This window comes from Azolla caroliniana, unplaced genomic scaffold (assembly GCF_043228905.1).
Source record: "Azolla caroliniana isolate FFs.n. ecotype wild unplaced genomic scaffold, voAzoCaro1.0.p SCAF_2, whole genome shotgun sequence".
Classification (NCBI taxonomy): Eukaryota; Viridiplantae; Streptophyta; class Polypodiopsida; order Salviniales; family Salviniaceae; genus Azolla; species Azolla caroliniana.
In genome coordinates this window covers 20,051,515-20,066,096 of record NW_028230437.1, presented here as the reverse complement: position 1 = coordinate 20,066,096, position 14,582 = coordinate 20,051,515, and the positions used below count along the sequence as shown (strand labels likewise).

The window sequence follows — 14,582 nt, the reverse complement described above, 5'->3', positions numbered from 1 at the left end:
CATCAATGAACTGTTCTCGGCCCCAACACTTTGCATGAGTGGAATCAACTTCGTTTTCAAGATTTCACGACAGTTGCTGAATATAATTCCTCACTATTTAGTATCATTTCTAAACTTAAATTTTGTGGTCATGACAAACTTGTTCAAGAGGCGAATCTAATCAACAAAACGGTAACTACTTTTCATGCATCAAATTTTAATATTTCCGAACAATATCGTAATCGTGATTCTAAAACCTATGCTGAACTTTTATTTGCACTTCTTGTCGCTGAGCAACATATGCACAGAGTTAAGGGAGAGGAAGAGAAAGGACAGGAAGAAAACAACAAAGGAATTAATATCCCACAAGTAATCAAGTCAAGACAATGCATCATCAATCAACGTCAAGTCAAGATAAGCCTTCATCGAATTCATGCCTTCGATGTGGTTTACGAGGGCACTGGGCAAATACTTGCCGAACTTCTAAGTTTCATGTTGATCTTTACCAGAAGTATGGCAAACAAGGTCAAGTTAGGAAACCAGAGGCTAATATGGTAGTAGAATCATCAACGATCTCACCATCAATTCCAATCTTGGAATATAGTTTTATGGATCAACCTTTGGAATTTGAGCCCAGCGCCAACATGATTGATTTGCGTACAAGCCGTTTTCTTTGTCTTATTGATTGTGCCTCAACACAATATTCTATGTCATAAAGAATTATTTCATCATGTTTAAGATCAAGCCCCTTTCGACATCAAGGCTACAATTGTTTCTTGTATTGGACAAGGAAGAGGCGCCGTCACTATCCAACTTCCAAGTGGTGTTTTCTTGGAAATACATGATGTTATCTATGCACCTACCTCACTGAGAAATCTTCTTGCATTTGCAAATGTACGATACAATGGATACTGAAAGAGTGATGATAGAAAGAAAAGATAAAGAAGATATATAAATCTAAAACTACAAAGATCTATTGATTATGAAAGAAGGAAGAGAGAAAGAAGATATAACTACAAATATCTATTGATAAGAATTCAAACAACACTACATGAATTGGAAAGAAATCATCACAAAAAAGAGACTCCACTTTCACTATCTTACTCTTCTTCCTTTATATAAAAGTCTTCTAAACTAGATAACTTTCCCTTGCTTTCTTTTTTACGCTTTTTTTAGAAGTTTTCCGTCTCCTATTCTTAGTTATGACACAACGATCTTCTAATTGTCATATCTCCCTCATACAAGCTCCAAATGTAGAGCTTTAAAAAGCTACGGATAGCTCTCTTCATAAGCTTTCTAACCCATATTTGAACATGATATTTTGCCTCCAATAGAATGAGTTATGATTGTTCGTTGTAGACTGTGATTTGGTGACCCGCTTTTTTCTTCTTTTACTTTTCTCCATCTTTCTTGCTTTTAGTTTGACTTATCCTCCAAACCTTAGCTCGTGTTCTTGGCCTCTAGATGTGAATGCTCCTTACCTTATATTTTTGTAGTGTCCAATACCTTAAATTCTAAAATCATTTTCACATTTAGCCCGCCCCCTTGCTTCTTGGTGAACCATTTATGGTGAACCCTAAGTTACCAATAAAACAAAAGATTCTCCTTCGCCTTATTCATGGCTATAGACAAAGAAGGAGAGAATAAATAAAACAAATTATGTGAGTAAAACCCCCGCTAGTCGGTAGGAAAAACCTCACACTCCTAGACATGTGCCAAGAAGGAATTCACGTGGAATCAAAGATCGAAGTAATTCAAAAGGTGACAACTCCGACAAGTCTCAAAGCTTTGAAGGTGTTTGTGCAAAAGGTTCGCTCACTCAAAAGGTTTATTCATATGTTAACATGCTTACTTCTATCCAAAGTTATGTATCTCATGGACCTACTTGTGTTTGGAAAGTTGATGAAGACATACTAATTGTTGTAACCTCTTTCTTTGTGTTGACAAGGAGAAAGATGGTGATGGCAACCACACACATTGACAATTGCCATCACCATCTTTCTCCTTGTCAACACAAAGAAAGAGGTTACAACAATTAGTATGTCTTCATCAACTTTCCAAACACAAGTAGGTCCATGAGATACATAACTTTGGATAGAAGTAAGCATGTTAACATATGAATAAACCTTTTGAGCGAGCGAACCTTTTGCACAAACACCTTCAAAGCTTTGAGACTTGTCGGAGTTGTCACCTTTTGAATTACTTTGATCTTTGATTCCACGTGAATTCCTTCTTGGCACATGACATTCTCCACACTACCTTGTTTTGTATGTTTGACCATTTCATCTATAATCTCATCTCGAAAAGGAAGCAAAAATAGATCTTGTTTGCTTGAATCATTCAAGGGTTGGAAGTTGATGTATTTCTCCTTTGGAACCACAACAATAGGTGAGACAAACTTCAAATCCTCCAACTTGATGTGGTGCTTGATGCCTTCTACTCTTATATGTGAATAGTCATTTATGAATAACTTTGGAAACTTAAAAAGAAGAGAAATAAACCTTAGATCCTCTTCTCCTTGGACATCGTTTGAAATCATCTTCTTTTTCCCCTTTAGGGCGATAATATTTTTCTCTTCAATGACTTCTTCTTCCTCCTTAGACACCATGTGGAATGATTTGTTTTCCCTATCCCATGAAGATTCATCAATTGTTATGCTTTCCTCTTCTTGCTTGCCATTGTCGATAGACGATTCCTTCTCCTTTATACATTTGATTAGTTTTGGTGGATCCTTTGATGGTGATAAGTTCATGATACTCCAATCATGCATTACAAGTAATTCTCTTTGTTAGAAACATGAACTAATGTAAGCTTTAAATAAGGATAGAATATAGATAGATAGAAAGGAGAGAGAGAAAGAAGGGTGTTGATCCACCCGACCACCCCTGAGCGAAGGGATCGAGACGGACTCGAGCCTCGATCTGCGTCCCATACCACCGTTGTGGTGTTGAGTCGTACCTGGTGCTGGCATGCTCGCTACAAGAGTTGACCCACCACAAGACAGAGTCTCGACGTTGTCGTGCCTTTCGACGCCGGATCGTTGCATGAGTCGGGTGGGAACCACTGAGGTTTTGGACTAGGAAGAGGAGAGTTTTAAGGCTAATAAGAATATAAATATGTTGTAAGAAAGAGTTATAGCAAACTCGTGAATCCCATGAGTGTATTATATTAGATTAATCAATATAAATATAAGAATATAAATTTGGGTTGAAAGAGAATGATATAGAATCCTCGTGAATCCCACGAGTATAGTTTATTAATTGGTGTTTTAGGAAATATATCCAATTTCCAAATAATCCACACACATCTTACATTGTGCTCCTTATCCTTATGTAGTGATGAGGGAGTCTTAGCAATCCATGCCTTTTCTTTTTCTAAGTATAGACTCCATGCTTTTCCTATAGATAGACTATATGTTTTATCTAAAGTGATCATGCTTTTTCTAACTTGTGCGTTTTTATCGACTATAGTGTTCATGCACGCTAGATGTGCATGTGTAGCTTTTTCTTTTAGCATGCGTTTTTCTTTTAACTAAAGTTTATCCTACGTGAACTTACCTTTTTATGTGGGACATCTACTTTTTAAACACTAATGAAATGCTAGTGTAATGGTAAGGTTTCACATTATTAACATGGAGGTGCAAGGTTTGAATCTTGCCCTATGCATGTATTATTTATTTTGACATTTTCTTCTATTTCTTCATATTTACTAAAACGCTACTTTATAAGTTTTTCATGTAGTGTGCAAATTACACTACAACAACGTAGTCAACCATATGATGAAATGAGGGTAGCGAGGCCTCTTATTTATAGCGATACCCAAGGCCCCCATGCAAGTTCACACTTGGCCTAATGGGTTGTCTCAATCTCGAGGATTAAAAGTAATCCTCCCCTTCTTTACATTCTCATTTAACCCTCACACTTATCCACGTGTATAGAATACTACGGTAAATTCTCACTACGAGATATTATATGGTCATGCTCGTAACATACTCCCCCTCTTTAAAACATTGCACTCTTGTAATGGAAAATTAGGGAAGTTAGTTCTGAGAGTATTTTCGCGTTCACATGTGGCATCTTTTATTAATTTATCCCTCCATTTTATTTTAAATTCTCGGATTTCTTTAGTACGTAATTTTTTTGTTTTAACATCGAGAATTCTTTCTGGTACATGTAGTTTAGAAGATAATTCTTCAGAAGTAACCAGAGTTTCAGTTGTAACTATATTGTCTCCAGAACCTAGAAGTTCTTTTAGACGACTCACATGAAAAACTAGATGAATTTCAACACCTTCGAGAAGAGCGAGACGATAGGTTGATGACCCAATGCGTTTGAGGACTATAAAAAGTCCACAAAACCATGGGGCTAACTTAGCGCACTTACCCTTAGACAATGTCGTAGAATTGTGAGGTACACGTTGTCGTGCCTTTCGGCGCCAGATCGTTGCGTGAGTCGGGTGGGAACCGCTGGGGTTTTGGACTAGGAAGAGGAGAGTTTAAGGCTAATAAGAATATAAATATGTTGTAAGAAAGAGTTATAGCAAACTCGTGAATCCCACGAGTGTATTGTATTTGATTAATCAATATGAATATAAGAATATAAATTTGGGTTGAAAGAGAATGATATAGAATCCTCGTGAATCCCACGAGTATAGTTTATTAATTGGTGTTTTTTAGAAACATATCCAGTTTCCAAGTATTTCACACACACAATTACATTGTGCTTCCCATCCTTATGTAGTGATGAGGAAGTCTTAGTAATCCATGCTTTTTCTCTAACTATAGACCCCATGCTTTTCCTATAGATAGACTATATGCTTTATCTAAAGTGATCATGCTTTTTCTAACTTGTGCGTTTTTTATCATGCACGCTAGATGTGTATGTGTAGCTTTTTCTTTTGTTATGCGTTTTTCTAATGTTTATCCTAGCGTGAATTTACCTTTCTATGTGGGACATCTATGCTTTAACACTAATGAAATGCTAGTGTAATGGTAAGACATTACATTATTAACATGGAGGTGCAAGGTTCGAATCTTGCCCTATGCATGTTCCATTTATTTTGCTATTTTCTTCTATTTCTTCATTTTTTATTGAATCTAATACTATATACGTTTTTCACGTAGTGTACAAAATACACTACGACAACGTAAAAATACCTTCTGTCCAGGTTTGAATACACGAGGTTGCCTATGATGATCTGCATAAAAATGCGCTCTATCTTGAGCTGTTTTTATATTATCTCGTGCAATATGCAACATATCTTGCATATCCCGAAGAAAGTTTTGCGTACTTCGCAACTCATCATGATGTATATTAACATCAATCGGGGCTCGTGGCTGAAAACCATACATCAACATAAAAGGACTATATCCCGTCGACGTATGCTTGGAGCTGTTATAAGCAAACTCCAAAATTGGGAGATAACGTTCCCATTTTGTTGGTTTTGCACCAACGTATGCTCGAAGCATGTCCTCAATAATTTGATTTACTCGTTCTGTCTTTCCATCGGATTGAGGATGATCCGTGGAGCTCATGCTCAATGTAGTTTCTAATTTCTTAAAGACTTGCGTCCAGAAGTCACTAGTAAACTTTGGATCTCGATCACTCACAATATATATCGGTAACCCATAAAAACGAAATAACTCGTCAATGAATTGGTAAGCCAATTCAGGAGTTGTTGCCGTGGTTTTAGTAGCAATAAATCTGGCCATTTTAGTTAGTCTATCAACCACAACCCAGATGACATCATGACCTTTTTGGGTGCGAGGAAGGCTAACAATAAAATCCATGGATATACTTTCCCACTTATTATTGGGAATGTCCAAGGGATGTAAAAGTCTCGCGGCTTTAAGTCGCTCGGCTTTGTTAACCTGACATTGGTGACATTTAGTCACATAACTATGTATGTCAAGGCGCATCTTAGACCAACAGAATTGAGTGGAGATGAGAACGAGTGTGCAATGTATTCCAGGGTGCCCTGGTGAAGGTGCATCATGGCATTCAAAAAGAATTCTCTTTTTGACCTCAAGCAAATCTGGAACACAAACCTTCCCATTACGATAGAGTAGATTGTTAACAATGTGGAAGTATTCCTTCGAGGATGTGGTGGTGTCTATTCCAGACTCAACTCTTGCCCAATATTTCACAAAATAACTGTCATTAGGATACTTTCCTCGAAGGTGATCATATAGATCTGATGATATTTCGGTGAAGCTAAGCATGTTAACTTCACGGATGCGACTTAGTGCATCAACGACAGTGTTCATGGAACCTTTACGATATCGTATGGAAAAATCAAAGTCCTGGATGAGATCAGCCCATCGTGCCTTACGACCTTTCAGGTCTTGTTGGTCACAAAAATATTTCAAGGACTCGTGGTCCATAGTTACCACAAAGCAATTTCCATAAAGATAATGGCGCCATGTTTTGAGCGCATGTATAACTGCAAATAATTCCTTTTCTTGAACGGTATACCGATATTGAGCAAAATCAAGTTTCTTACTCTTGAATGCTATTGGTTTACCATCTTGATATAAGACAACACCTATAGCATAATCGCTTGCATCGGTTTCAACCTCAAAAGGTTTTGAAGGATCAGGTAAAAGAAGTAAAGGAGCCTTGCACACCGGGTCCTTGATTTCCTTAAAGGCGAGGTCTAGTGTAGCATTCCAGACAATAGGTTTTGTAGACTTACGCATTTGACCTTTTAGAAGATCAGTAAACGGCGTTGTCAATTGGGAGTAATTACGAAGGGATTTTCGCAAAATCCTGACAAAACCAATGAATAATCGAACTTCTCGAATATTCTGAAGAGTGGGCCAAAGTTTGATTTTCTCGATGTGAGAAGGATCAATTTCAACTCCTCGTTCGGTTATGAGATGTCCAAGATAAGTAATTGATTTCTTGAAGAACTCACATTTTGAGATCTTTGCATAAAACTGTTTGTCACGCAATGTTTGTAAAACAACGCGGACATGTTTAGCATGTTCTTGTAATGTACGACTATAAACTAAACTATCATCCAAGAAAATAACGACAAATTTTCCAAGTTGTTCTCGGAAAATGTCATTCATTTCTTGTTGAAATGTAGTCGGAGCATTGGTCAAACCAAAAGGCATAACCAAAAACTCATAATGGCCATAGCGCATACGAAATGCCATTTTAGGAACATCGTCCTCACTTATACGTATTTGATGGTAGCCAGTACGGAGATCAAGTTTCGTAAAATATTGAGCTCCCTGGAGACGGTCAATTAGATCGTCAGCCCGGGGCAATGGATACGAATTCTTGATCGTCACTTTATTCAAGCGTCGGTAATTAATACACATACGCCATGTGCCGTCTTTCTTTTTAACTAAGAGAACTGGTGCACCCCATGGAGATTTACTATAACGTATATAACCCATTTGTAAATAGTCCTTGAGTTGCTTAGATACCTCTTCCTCTTCGGATTGACTTAAGCGATAAGGCGATATACTTATTGTGCAACGCCAGGTACAATATCTATACGATGGTCTATATTACATTTAGGAGGTAATCCATCTGGTAGTTCACTCGGAAAGCATCACGAAGATCATTTAAGATTTCATCAAGTTGTTGTTCAAAATATGTTAATTGAACCGAGACATTATCGATATTGTAAACGTGAATGTCTGGATCAAGTACACAATAAAATAGAGTAGAACAAGACAACTCGGATATTGATGGAGAGGAAACAATCGAGAGGGATTGTTTTTTTACACATTGAATAAACTAAGTACAATCGTTGAGTACAAATGTAATTGAATGATGAACCCAATCAATAGTTAAAGAAGAGCTTTTATTATAGAACCAGGGATAACCCAATATTACATCAGTGGTACAAAGATTCATTACATGGAAGTCTACTTCCTCTATATAAGTGTTAATAGAAATTCCTCATGAATGAATCACCCCGTTGATGTATTGTACTCTTCCATCAGCCAAGTGCACCGTATAGGTGTGATCACTTACGGTGGGTTGGATTCCCCATATTTGAACCAAACGATCATTCACAAAGTTGTATGAGCTTCCCGAATCAAACAAAAATTGTACGGGAGATCCATTGATATACCTGTTTGCACGTAGTAAATCATTGGATTCCAATACATAATGAGGGAAAGAACATTGACAATTACTTAAATGATGTGTATAGACCTGAAGGACATTAGGAATTTGACCTTTATGGACTGCAACTTTAGCTTTGCTGTCGTGCTCTTTCCGTTGGAGCTTTCAACATTTCTCTTTTGTATGACCCTTCTTTTTGCAGAATACGCAAAAAGGATGTTGTCACTTTCAATCGCGATCCATGAATTCGTTGGGTGTCTTGTGTTTCCCAGCGAATTGCGACTGCTTAGTCTCGGGCGCTTCGTTGGGTTTGTTGTGGTCCTTCTTCAAAGTGCGTTGATAGCGAAGAACTATTTCAACGGCCTCTTAGAAGGATTTTGGATCCTTATCGTGCACTATCCAGTGATAGTCCAAATGGGGGATGCCATTGACCAAACAAGCTATTAACCAATTGTCCCCTTCTAGACCCGACTTTTGGATTTGGGTTCTAGCATGGTGAACATAGTCTTCTAGCGAGGAAAACTTCCTACTAGAGAGGTTCATTAAAGCTTCTGCTGCCTCGGTTCGAGAGGGAGGTTGTAGAAATTGGCCCTTAAAAACTGTGACAAAATCTGTCCAGGTATATGGCAATTTCCCCAAAGTATGGAGTCCACGCCACTAGGCGACGGCCTTACCCCCTAGTTCTCGGCGGACATATGCAATCTTCATACTATCTAGCGTGGGATAGAGCTCAAAATGAGACTCCCATCGGCCCAACCATGTGTAGATTGCTTCTTCGGTTCTTTCCTTTTTTTCTCCCGTAAATGGCTTAACGACAAACGATGGTTCACCCTGTCGCTCATCAAGCCTATTAGTCTCACGTTGTAAACTAATGACACGTGCCTCGAGAGCACTTTGAGATTTCCGAAGTTCAGTCATCTGTTGAGCGGTGAAACTAAGGTATTAGGTTATTTGCGAAAAAGTTCCTTCCGCTTGAGCGGATGACATCGGGTCGTTATTTTGAGTCATTGATTGGTTATTTCTTGCAAAGAAATAGGATAATGTCAGACAAATAGTCATAACATCATGCCGTGATGTAAACATATCATGGGCAAACATTAATCGATATCATGATCTCACGTCAATACCCCCTCTAGACATATGAGATGAGGTTCAAGATCAGGTTACTATGGTAACACAAAGGTGTTTTAAAAACCATGGGGGTGACAAATTAATGTCTTTCCCTGATCTCTATATCAATTTTTTCATGGCGGCTCCCCGAGGCTCAACCATGTATGTTCGCGTCATGAGTAGTTTATACACACAACTACGAAAAATGTTAACAATAAACTATGTTTTTGTGCCCAAATATGTGGTTTTAGCTCTTTAAGTCCTATTACGAGGACCCCAAGACCTCGAGAACAATTGCATTAAACATTTGAGCCAACCAAGTATGTTGCTCTTCTTGAATGTTTAATGTTTCATGCGTATAAAAGATATGCGATGCATTTGCCCATATATGTTTTTTTAAAAGAAACATATATGTCAAGAGTCCTTATTTCCCCCTCGTTTACTACAAAATATGTTGGTACATTACCTAACCTCAAGTCTCATAATTATGATGGTATACGCCAAAGTGCAAACTAATGGTCAAGTATTTTTCGTGCGGAGTGACCTCGTGCACTCCGGATGTTGTGCACCGGTTCATTAGGTGAGTGAGTATCCTACGAGAATACATTTCTCCGACTTTGGATCTAGCTTTTGTCACTTTTCGTCGGGTATGTGCACGTATGCTATCGCGCCGAATATCCGGGTTTGCGATAAGTCTGGCTTCTTTTCGAAGTATTTTTCATGCAAAGTGACCTCGTGCACTCCGGATGTTGTGCACCGGTTCATTAGGTAGACAACCGTATGTGCAGCTTCGGCCCAATATGACTTGGGCATATGCTTCTCGTTCATCATGGCCCACGCTCTTTTCGTAGTAGACCTACGTGGCCATATGAGGGATGTTGGATATGTGTGTCATAGGAGCGACCTCACATGAAGTGGGTCAAGCCCTACGTTCTCAACATCATTGTGGCTATAGGATTTCTTTACGTAATAAAATCGAAGTCACCAACGGGAATGTCAACAATAAAAAATTGTTGAAAAAAGGGATGGTGACAACGCCATTCTCACAAAAATGTGAGGACGGCCACCAAGATCCTTTCCCCGAAAAGGAAAACATTCGTTATAAAGATCACGTAATATCAAATATACACATATGTTTATTTATCACATATATATGATCAAATTCGTATACACGTGATCGCATATGCGTATATTAAAACAAATCGCAACATTAAATAGCCAACATATGATCAAATCGAGACACGTAATCAAGGCATGTAGCCTCTACGCACACGAAACATCCAAAAATAAGGTTTAATCATAATACTTAATTGAGGTATTGACCTCATACGCATACGACACCAAACGCATATCATTTACAACGAAATCGAGGTATTGACCTCATACGCATACGTAACATATGTATGTGAGCGTAATACGCAATTGAGGTATTAACCTCGTGCGCATACGACACTAATCACATATTCAATATATGTCAAATGAGGTATTGACCTCATACACATATGTAAACGTTTTATACAACCAATTAATTACCACTTCCACATCATTGAATATATATAAAAAATAAATTACATATTAACCATACACATGATTAAATTGGGAGACAAAAGAATAGAAAAAAAACAAGAAATATTACCGAAGTTCCTTTGTTGATTGCTGTTTGGAACAAGGTCGACCGCACGTTGATCAATCGCCATCCATCAAGAAGACAAAACCAACAAAAGAAACATTACAACATAGGCTCTGATACCAACGGTTAGAAACATGAACTAATGTAAGCATTAGATAAGGATAGAATATACATAGATAGAAAGGAGAGAGAGAAAGAAGGGTGTTGATCCACCCGACCACCCCCGAGCGAAGGGATCGAGACGGACTCGAACCTCGATCGGCGTCCCATACCACCGCCGTGGCGTCGAGTCGTACCTGGTGCTGGCGCGCTCGCTACAAGAGTTGACCCACCACAAGACAGAGTCTCGACGTAGTCAACCAGATGATGAAATGAGGGTAGCGAGGCCTCTTATTTATAACGATACCCAAGGCCCCCATGCAAGTTCACACTTGGCCTAATGGGTTGCCTCAATCCCGAGGATTAAAAGTAATCCTCCCCTTCTTTACACTCTTGTTTAACCCTCACACTTATCCACGTGTATAGAATACTACGGTAAATTCTCACTACGAGATATTATATGGTCATGCCCATAACACTCTTGGCTCTTTCTCAAATTGTTGTTGAAGAGTTGATGCCTACATAACTTTGTTGCTACTCAATGCAAATCCAAAAGACAAATCTTGCATGAACACCTTCATACACTACAACTTGGAACTTACCAATGCTTCCTTACACGCATTGATCTCCAAAAGCCAATCTTCATCTATCACTTCCAGGTTACCTTCTTCATCTTGCAACTCCCTTGTGGGTACTTCACCATCAACAACTTTTTCTGTCATATCTTCCATTTCATCTTGCACATATTCGTCATCAACCACCATATCGCTTGTTGTATCAATAATGTCCTCAACATGATGTATATTGGCATCACCATCCATAGCATCGCTTCTCATAACAATCTCCTTGGATTCATCTTTCACATCATCATTCTTTATATCATGGTTATCTTCATGAACTATATGGGGGAACTCAACATTCATCACCTCTTCTTCTTTGTCTCTGGAATCACCTTCATAGACATCATTATAACTCCAAAAATTAGAATAATGATATGAGGGAACCTGTTGAATCAGACATTGCAAGTATGTTGGTTGTTGGCTCATGACTGATCCACAATTATTATAGCTTGGATTTATGGTATATGACGTCAATACTCCATATGCTTCACCAAATAACAACTTCTTCAATTCTTGATCATAACTTTGACATACTCGAAGCAAATCATGGAAAGACCTTGGGTACTTCATATGCACTTCATATTGAAAATATGGATCTAGCCCTGCTTTGAATCTTTGCATCTTGAAGTATACATCTTCAATGCCTCCAACAAGTGAATCCAAGTGGACCATCTATCCAAAAACGTCTTCTCATACTCGAGGTAGCACATTGATGAAACCATTCGCAATTTGAAAAGTTCTCTTCATAGATCTGTCGCATCGCGAACTCCATATCTTGCCATTAGTTTGATGATGAATCGGTAGATCCAAGCATCAATGAGTGGACAACCGTTCCTCCCGTTATACAGAAAGGATCGGCCCTCCCTGGAGCGCCAAAATGAAAGAGTGATGATAGAAAGAAAAGATAAAGAAGATATATAAATCTAAAACTACAAAGATCTATTGATCATGAAAGAAGGAAGAGAGAAAGAAGATACAATTACAAATATCTATTGATAAGAATTCAAACAACACTACATGAATTGGAAAGAAATCATCACAAGAAAGAGACTCCACTTTCACTACCTTACTCTTCTTCCTTTATATAAAAGTCTTCTAAACTAGATAACTTTCCCTTGCTTTCTTTTTTACGCTTTTTTTAGAAGTTTTCCGTCTCCTATTCTTAGCTATGACACAATGATCTTCTAATTGTCATATCTCCCTCATACAAGCTCCAAATGTAGAGCTTTAAAAAGCTACGGATAGCTCTCGTCATAAGCTTTCTTTCTAACCCATATTTGAACATGATATTTTGCCTCCAAACGAATGAGTTATTATCATTCGTTGTAGACTGTGTTTTGGTGACCCACTTTTTTCTTCTTTTACTTTTCTCCATCTTTCTTGCTTTTAGTTTGACTTATCCTCCAAACCTTAGATCGTGTTCTTGGCCTCCAGATGTGAATGCTCCATACCTTATATTTTTGTAGTGTCCAATACCTTGAATTCTAAAATCACTTTCACAGATACCATCTCATGACATGGGAACAAGATGGGAAAGAGACAATGCAAGTTGTCAAGCACTTGTCAAATACTACCCAAGTTATTGATGAGTCAGAAGTCTTACCAAACCAATCGTATTGTTTCAACGTTAAAGCCTTGAAGATCCACATGGCTTCATTTGCCCACTACTCCAATATTTCCTCGAAGGTCAATACTAATATAATGGATCTTTGGCATGATAGACTAGGTCATCCTAGCCATACAATGATTAGGAGAATGATCAATAATGTTCATGATCTACCTTTAAAGTTGGAATACTTGAATCGAGTTAAAACTCGTTTTTGTGTTCCATCCGCACAAGGAAAGTTGGTGATTCATCCTTCCTTGCACAAGGAACCGTATGAGTCACCAAAATTTTTGGAGCATATACATGGTGATATCCATGGACCAGTGCACCCTCCTTCTGGACCATTTGATTACTTCATGGGAGTCAAAGATGCTTCAACGCATTTTTCTCACGTCACACTTCTTTCTACTCGCAACATGGCATTGTCTCAACTCCTCATCCTTAACATCAAGTTGCGTGCACAATTCCTAGATTTTCCAATTAAGTCGATTCGGATGGAAAACGCTGCCCAGTTTACGTCAACAACCTTTATTCACTATTGCGAATCTATCGTTCAACATGGGGACATGTAGTACCACCGGATCCCTATATTGGAGAGGGGGAGAAGAAGTTCAACGAATATTACATCTACAAAGTATTGCCAACAATGCACTACATGCTTTTGTTGACACTTTCAACATGAAGGTCTCCGACATTAATCTTGCTATGAATGTGCTTGCTTGAATTTCGATTGGAGAATCACCACCAGATGTCATAGAATCTCAAAGGAAGTGTGGGTGGCCTATTGGAGCAAAAGATAAACAATTAAGAAACATCTTTCGTGAAAGAATCAGATACTCAAACTATTCAATAAGCAAAATCATCTCCTCTTTGGGATCAATGGAAAGAAGCTATTCAAGTTGAGCTAAATAGTCTTCTCAAATGAGGAGTTTTTGGTAAAATTCAAGAGATACCTATTGTCCATACACCTGTTGGCTATCGTTGGGTTTTTGTGCAGAAGTAATGATAAAGGAGAAGTTATTTAAGGCAAGGTTTGTTGCTCAAGGTTTCATACAATGATTTGGTATTGATTATACTTATACATATGTTGGGAATTCGGTCCCTCCGGATGGGATCCGGATGAGAACCGGATCTGGAAGGGTTCCGGATAAGACCCGAAATTCGGATCGAGTGAATCCAGATGGATCCGGTGCAAACCAGATCCAAGGACATATGTGTAAATATGTTTCATGGTGAGCCCATCGAGGCTATATTTGTAAATAGCCCAAATGTCATATAGCTATAAATATGACTTAGGGCAATTACTTTAGTATGTGGTTATTGTGAGTTGCTGTAGAGTTGTTGTATACAGAGAGAGAGAGAGAGAGAGATACATAACTAATTTTCTGTTTGTAACCGCCATTGGCGAAGACATAGAGCTCGAGGTCGTTCCTTGTGAGTCTCATTTTGTATTC

General features: G+C 38.3%; 1 long non-coding RNA gene across 1 annotated transcript; it reads left to right on the top strand.

Moving 5' to 3' along the window:
* The first annotated feature begins 13,159 nt into the window (after positions 1–13,159).
* Positions 13,160–13,398, top strand: LOC147867520 (uncharacterized). Its single transcript, XR_015532399.1, has 2 exons — positions 13,160–13,208; positions 13,363–13,398. It is a non-coding gene; the product is annotated as an uncharacterized LOC147867520 (long non-coding RNA).
* The last annotated feature ends 1,184 nt before the right edge of the window (positions 13,399–14,582 follow it).